Genomic DNA, 7328 nt, shown 5'->3' with positions numbered 1-7328 from the left:
GAAGGTTTCACAGATCACACACTTGGTTTTAAATGTTCTGCAATCAGTGCAGAATAATCTGCTCCAGGTTTGAAGTGTCTAGGTGTTGTAGTTTTTTAACTAGAGGAGATTAAAGATGCTGAAGGGAGGGAAAAATTAGCTGGAATCGCCTTTTAGAACATCCTGGACCAAACTGAGCCAGATAAAATCAAAGGGTAGAAAGAACTCAAAGTCCATTTTTTTATTGGACAGTCAGTCAAAAATGGCCACTGTGACAATATCGTTTCCACTAGGCATGAATCAATTACACCAGAGAAGTAATTTAGCTACAATTACTTTAGGATTGTAGATAATCTGACGCTACAGTACACTAAATTAAATTTATTATTGAGGCAGCATTCACAGGTTCCCCTGCCGACACCTGGCTCGTCGGTAACCATGGAAACCACTAGCCTTCATCATCCTCTCACCTGTGCTCGCTGGCTGGATTCTTCACCTCAGAGTCGGAAATAGTCTGTACTTCATAAACACCCAATCGTTTTTACAACCCCAGTTCCAAAAAAAGGTTGGGTAAAATGTAAATAAAAACAGAATTTTATTTACAATAAAGTTCTGTAAGCATGTTAACAAAAACTGTTTTCTAGAGGTAACATTTTACTCGATCCCACAAGATCTGCTTTTAAAAAGCTCAGAACTTTATTCTCAAATTTTCAGCGCAAACTTGATCTCTTTTACCGGTGATGTGTGACGACAGCTTCCTGCAGAGAACGGATTCAGCTCTCAGTTGGTCAGATCTGGCAAACAACGATGGCGAATAAATCAAGTTATCTGAGTTTTGATTTCACATAAGATGCAGTTCAACCTGTTATTGATCTGCACGGAATAAAGGCTTCGAATTGCAGTAAATCCTTCTGCTACAAATATGATCTTATTTTGAAACTCTGGCATGCAGGGCGGTGGGCAATATGCATTTCTTCAAAGTATAGGCCTTTAGTTTCATCTTGTTTCCCAGCACGTCACACAGTGCGAACATGTCAACCAAGAGCTTCATTGTCTGTAGACGCCGTCTTCCAGAACGCCATCGCAAAAGGTCACATCCCGAAGTACCCAAATCCAAAACAGCAAGTCGCGGTTAGTACATAATACCCTGCATTATATTCTCCACACAATGTGCTTTATGAGCAGCAGATCGAACGACTGTGCACAACATCTGCCGCCATCTATCAGCGGAGGATTACGGGACGCCGGAGGGAGGATTAATTTGTCGCTAATCTTAACTTCTCAGTGGGAGAATCGGCCAACGTACACAAACGCACCGCGCTGATTAGGCCGAAACAAGGACGTGCATTTATCAACCCACACGTGATGAAGCGCAGCAGCCGGGCTGGGATTCGAACGGACAATGGACGCCAACGGGACAGAAAGGATACAAGCGATGAGCAATGTTGGCACAACTTCGTTAAGTTGCTCCATGAGAACTCGAGGAAGTGATTATGTCAGTGTGCTCACTGTAAAAAACAATCATGTCTCCAGTGATGATTGGCTCCACGTCTCCCGCTAGTTAGAGTGCTGGGTTTAATCTGCTTAATGATGATTACAAGCGTGACGATAACAAACGGGCGATTACAGCTCACAGGCCACACCTCGGGCTCAGATAGGAAGGAAAATGTCAATAGCTCTATCACGAGCATGAATTAAAAATAATCCCAGGAAGCTTTGATTGGTAGCTGTGTGCTGTCAATATACCAAAGTTACAGGATGATGTAATCCACTGTAACGGACAGCAGCAGTCTGGTACCATCCATTACAGCTGTTTCAACGTGAAACTGCTTTAACAGTGAATTTACTTGGATAAACTTAGTTTTGTTGCAACTACATAATTAACTCTATCAAGTAAAGGAAACGTGACAAACTGAGATGATTTTACAAATGTTTAGGTAAGATCAACGGTCTTACTGTTTAATTCTAAGACAGGCGAGCCTCACCAGGACTGCTACAGCTAAAATCTCATTTATATACATTGTAAATAATTTTGGTCCCAATATTGAACCTTGTGGAACACCACATGTTATCTATTAGTTTTTAACATACTGTGACATATTGTCCAATTAACCTTTTGCAACATATTGTTCACATGTAGGAGCAACAAATAATCAGCTGTGTTGAACTCGTACATAAATGACTAAAACATTGAATATCTGTTGACATCGACAGAAATTATACTATCGAAATTTTTAGCTGTACTTCATTTTATTTTGCCAAAATTGGTCCTACATTACTAAAAATAGTACTATTTTCTCATTATTTTAAAAAATATATAATAGGAACTCCACATTACCGCCTTTGCTAATGTTAATGGCATCTAATATACTTAATAAAATATAAATTCCCTGTAAAATGTATTTTTCTTATTTATTACAAACGTATTGATCATGTATGAAAATGTATCTAAAAATACACGACATGAATTAACACCATCTATATAACTTTATTGCCAATCAAGATTTCTTAATTTCCCTTTAAAAGCCAAACATGCTCATTTGTTCTCACTGAGATTTTGTTTTTTCTCATCTAAAATTGCAAAAACAGGCAAATGATCAGTGATAATCAGTGATTACGGAAGTATTATGTTCACGAAAATTAGTCACTATCTTTAGTTATTCTAATTGGTTTCATTGCTAAAGGAAACAAACTCAAACTGAACACAGTGTTAGGAAAATTCTTTTAGTTTTTAACAACATTAGAAGACAAAAGATTACATTTTAAAGGACAGATCTAACAGGAATGCCAAGTCTTGCTGCCACAAGAACATCTTGGGTCATAGTTTAAAGAAGATTTGGACAAACTGTTTGGTCAGCGAGAGGTACAGTTTTAAAAATCAACAGTTTCCATGACGACGGTAATTATTTATATAGATGCTCTGAGTCGAAAAATCAGAAAATAACTAATTATAGCAAAATGTGTTCGAACGATGAACATTAGAGCAAACATAAGCAAGGTAAATCAACAAGCGTTAACACGTGTAAAAACATTATTTTAAGGTTTATTTTTACTTTTTAAAACAAGAAAGTCCCATTCTTTTACATGGAGCCATTCATTTAAAACAGCCGACAAGAACCTGGGCTTCTGGGTTCCAATCCGAGGTCTACTTATATTTAAAGACTTAGTTAAGTGCCTCCACTCAACCCCTTCCAACCCGATCATCCACTTCACACCCACTCCTCTCAGGTCAGAAGTGGCGATCGTTGATGTTATCCAACGTTTTGCTCATCAAACAAATCGATTTTACCAAAGAGAAGAAAAGCAAAGATTCACATTGGAACAAAAAAACTGTCACAAGAAGTAAAACGACTATATGAGCATCATGCCAAAGTGCCTACTCTGTTCCTGTCCAGATCACGGACAACCTGATTAGATAAGTTTGAGAAGAAGTTTCCAGAACCAAAGAGCTGAGACAAAGGTCAAAGTGCAAACGAAAGAATCAGCTGACAGATTCAAGGGGAGAGTATAGGTGGTCTGTCAGGCAGCAGGAGGAAGCTGCTGATCTCGAACCTCTGTGGGAGGAACAGGAATCGGCAGCGATGCACGTCAGACAGAAGAAAAGGGAGACCATAAACTCTGTCACGAGTCATATCGTCCCATAGGTGGAGGAAAAGCAGGAGAACCTTCCGCCGGAGAAAAACGCCCACCGAGTTCAGGGGAGGTGAGGGAAGCGTGAGCAACACAGAAATAAACCAGACAGACAGAGAAGAAGAGTATCTTCAAAGGAGAAGAGCAGTAAGGTCAAAATATGGAGGAGAGGGAAAAAATAAGCTTCAAATCCCAGCTGAGAAACTGAGAAAGAGACGGACGAGATGAGAAGACGAATAATATCTTCAACCTTGTTCCTTCAGACTCTTGTCTTCCAAACTCCAAACTCTCCTCGACAAGCAGATCAGCAAATCTCTTCAGAACAGGAATATAAACAATAATAGGTTGTGTGGTTTTACATGTGGAGGCTTGCTGAAATTTCAGCCCGGCAGACTCGCACAGTGAGAAAGAAAACAGACTTGGGGGGGAAGGGGGGAGCGTGCGGAGGGCCCTAAGCTAAACGGCCCGAGAAGGGCTGCTAAGCTAAGGAGCCCGAGGAGGGCTCGAGAGGAGGAAGACAGGTGAAAATTTAAGGAAGAATCCCCCCAAAGAGGAGGAGCTAGGAGTTGGAGCTGAGAGTCTCTCTGGGTTGAAATGAGGATCCATGAAGGTGAAGATGAGTCTGAACTGCTTAACCTTCGGCTCACCCAACAATCAAGCATTTACCATGAAGGGTTCCATTAGCAATGCATCATTGTCTATTCCTGCTCTTCTAGGCTTTACCTCACATCCTTTCTGCTTACATCCATAGCAACTTATCCAACTCCACTAAGTGACGTTTGCGAATGTAACCGTAGATCGTAGAGCTTGACAACGTTTTCCCAAAGTAACCAACTGTCCACGTGGTTCCGTCAGCTGTTGCCGAATGCTGGTTCCTGTTTGAGGGAACAGATACCACAGCTGTCCTGAATGTAGTAAAATGTCTTCAGATTCTTTGATTCGTTTAACCCTCGCATGGCCCTCTTGTCAAATTGACCAGAGTTTTGAAAGTCTCGTCAAAAAAAAAAAAGCATTTCTTGACGAATGGACTAGATTTTTTGTCTTTTTTCAAATCGTCTACCACTGTGACACCTTGATTATTTTCTTATTTTAACCATTCTGTTGCCGATTAGCTGCTGTGTCTTGTTGCATCGTGGTCCAGTTGTCGGACAGATCACCTCACATTTGACTCCGAAAGTCCTTTGGTCTACAGAGGAGTTCATGATCGACTCAATGACTCCAAGGTGCCCGGGTCCTCTGGCTGCAAGTCCATTTTTCCTGCCAACACGCTGGTGCATGAAATCTAAACAAAAAAGAATTTTAATTCCTATCTGCATGACTACACGCTCCTTTTTAACCTCTGACTCTAACTGTTTATGCAATCGGCTTCTCTGCTTCTTTTCAGTGTGCCAGGACCCCTCAGCCGGAGTTGCTCTTTTTTCTCTCTGACCCAACATTCCCTAGGAGCTAAAAAGGAAAGGAATTTGTAGCGCTCGCAGGCTGCGAGGCGGCATTTGAAAGCCTCACAGTGTCACAAACCACATGGACTCAGCGGCGCTCCAGGTTTTGACGGATTACAGGATGACAACAAGGCGAGGACTGTTTATAGGCCAATTCTTTGTACGTCGTACATTTACCGTACATTTACGCGCAACCTGACTCAGTCGAAATGGACGGCGATGAGTTCCAGTCAAGCGTGGCTCAGTTTGGTCAAAGGGTCACATGAGAAGGCCTGACCAGGTGCAGTGGAGCGGAAGCCTCAAAAACCACAAGACCACAAGGGTGCCGAACGCTGCGGGGGGTTAAGGAAAGGAAGGTGGGGTGCGGGGAGGAAGAGATGAGCGAGTCCTGCCTGGTTAGAGGATAGGACATCGGCATGAACCTAATGAACTATGGAGTGAAAATAGTCTCAAAAATAAGAGAGAGGAGAGATCCGTCCAACATGGCGACGATGGCGGATGCGCTCCGGGTCGTAATGAGGCGTTTACATATTTATGTTTGTTCAATATCGATCAATCAGGACCAGATAATCCAGTCAGACCCATCAGCCATGGAGACTTACAAATTGTTTTGAGGCTCAAACCGCTTAAACGAGTCCTCTATCAGTGGTTCTAGCGCCGCCATAGTAGCTACTACATTACCTGAACTGCCGCATAAATCCACTTCCGGGTCACCTAAACCCGACCAAATAAATATTAAAATCAAATTCTGTCCTGCTGCCCGTTTTTCCATTTCGTGTTTCCGATCTTAGCCTAAAAGTAAAATACGAAAAAACAGGCATTTATTTCTTTTTGGTGTCATATTAAAAACAAAAACAAAATAACCAGTCCGTTTTTCATTATTTGATTTTTGATAGTCAATTGAAAATGGAAAGAATGAATGATACACGGATTCAGCCCAGTGATCGTGGTCCTGGTCTACCATCAGAAGTAAGTGGATGTTAAAACTTGCATGTTTTACTGACCGTGTTGAACCATGGGAAAAAAAAAGTTCAGAAGAAAACTCAGATGTCCCAGCTTTCTGCTAGCATCTAAACGCAACATTTACACACAAATCTAGGAGCTCCCCGGAAGCGTGAAATGAGTCTCAAAAATAGTTGTGCACTCGTAACTGGATCTGTACGTAACTGCAGTTTTGTGTGCGTATTTGGCGACTTGTGTGTACTTTTTCAACATTTGGAGGCGTAGGAAAAGGTTTATTTTCTTTTTAAGGCATACAATGTTTCACAGATACAACTATCCAAACTTACACGAGTTACAAATACTTTTTTACACACGCACAGATATTTTGAGACTATTTTCACTCCATACCGAACCTCCTCACACACGCCCTGTGGGGGTCGAACACTCACCGCCGCCCTCACGTAAGAAAAGCATGAATGGAAGCAGACATGACCTAAGCGAAGAAGAAAGGCATGCTGGGATCAGACATCCCTGGGGCTTGACGGCGTTGCTGACGAGCTGAGCTGCTGTTCAAAAATCATCACCGACCGGCAGGCAGATGTTGGCAAAAAGCACGCAGGCAGAAAGAAACCATCAGAAAACGAATGACTATAATCTCCACATACTACAGTGAGAAACGGTTCGCTTTCTTTTTTGGGTGTTTTCTGCCTGGACTCGAGGGTCCGATGCATAAAACATCTAAAGCTTGAGAAATCCTTTCAAAAAGACAAGCGTTTGTGAGTAATTCATGAGAATTTCTTTTCACTGTGAGTGAATACTGAAGAATAAATATGAGAACAGGTGAAGGTGAGCTTTTGTTTAAATGGCTTCTCTTTCAAATCTTAAAAACTCTTCACTGCTTGTCCAGATCTTATATTAGATTTTAAAAGTTAAAAATATTCTTTTAAAGCTACCTAGATAGCCTCTTTATTATGAATGTGCTCCTAAATTTGAATTCTGTAAATGGAGACGATTTGAAAATCGTTGTTAATGTAGAACTTTTCGTACAAGTGTCACAAATGACAGCATGTTGGCAATCCTAATATGACCTAACTTTCAAATTATTTCGCTTCTTGCTGCCTGCCAGTAACACACAAAGTCCAAACTGAACCATATTTTGTTAATTCATCCAAAGAGTGTGTGGTTTTGCAAAATCTATCTGAATTTTGCTTTAATGGGTGCTTTTCATCTTGTTGATGGTAAGATCATCAGCTCTCAGTGAAATGCGTCGATTCCCTCTAAATAAGACAAACGGATCCATTTTTAAACTGGTAGATTCTGAAGCGCTAACTGAAAAAG

Source organism: Kryptolebias marmoratus, linkage group LG1 (genome assembly GCF_001649575.2).
Source record: "Kryptolebias marmoratus isolate JLee-2015 linkage group LG1, ASM164957v2, whole genome shotgun sequence".
In the NCBI taxonomy this organism is placed as follows: domain Eukaryota; kingdom Metazoa; phylum Chordata; class Actinopteri; order Cyprinodontiformes; family Rivulidae; genus Kryptolebias; species Kryptolebias marmoratus.
The sequence above is the reverse complement of the archived record's forward strand: the minus strand, read 5'-3'. Positions refer to the sequence as shown.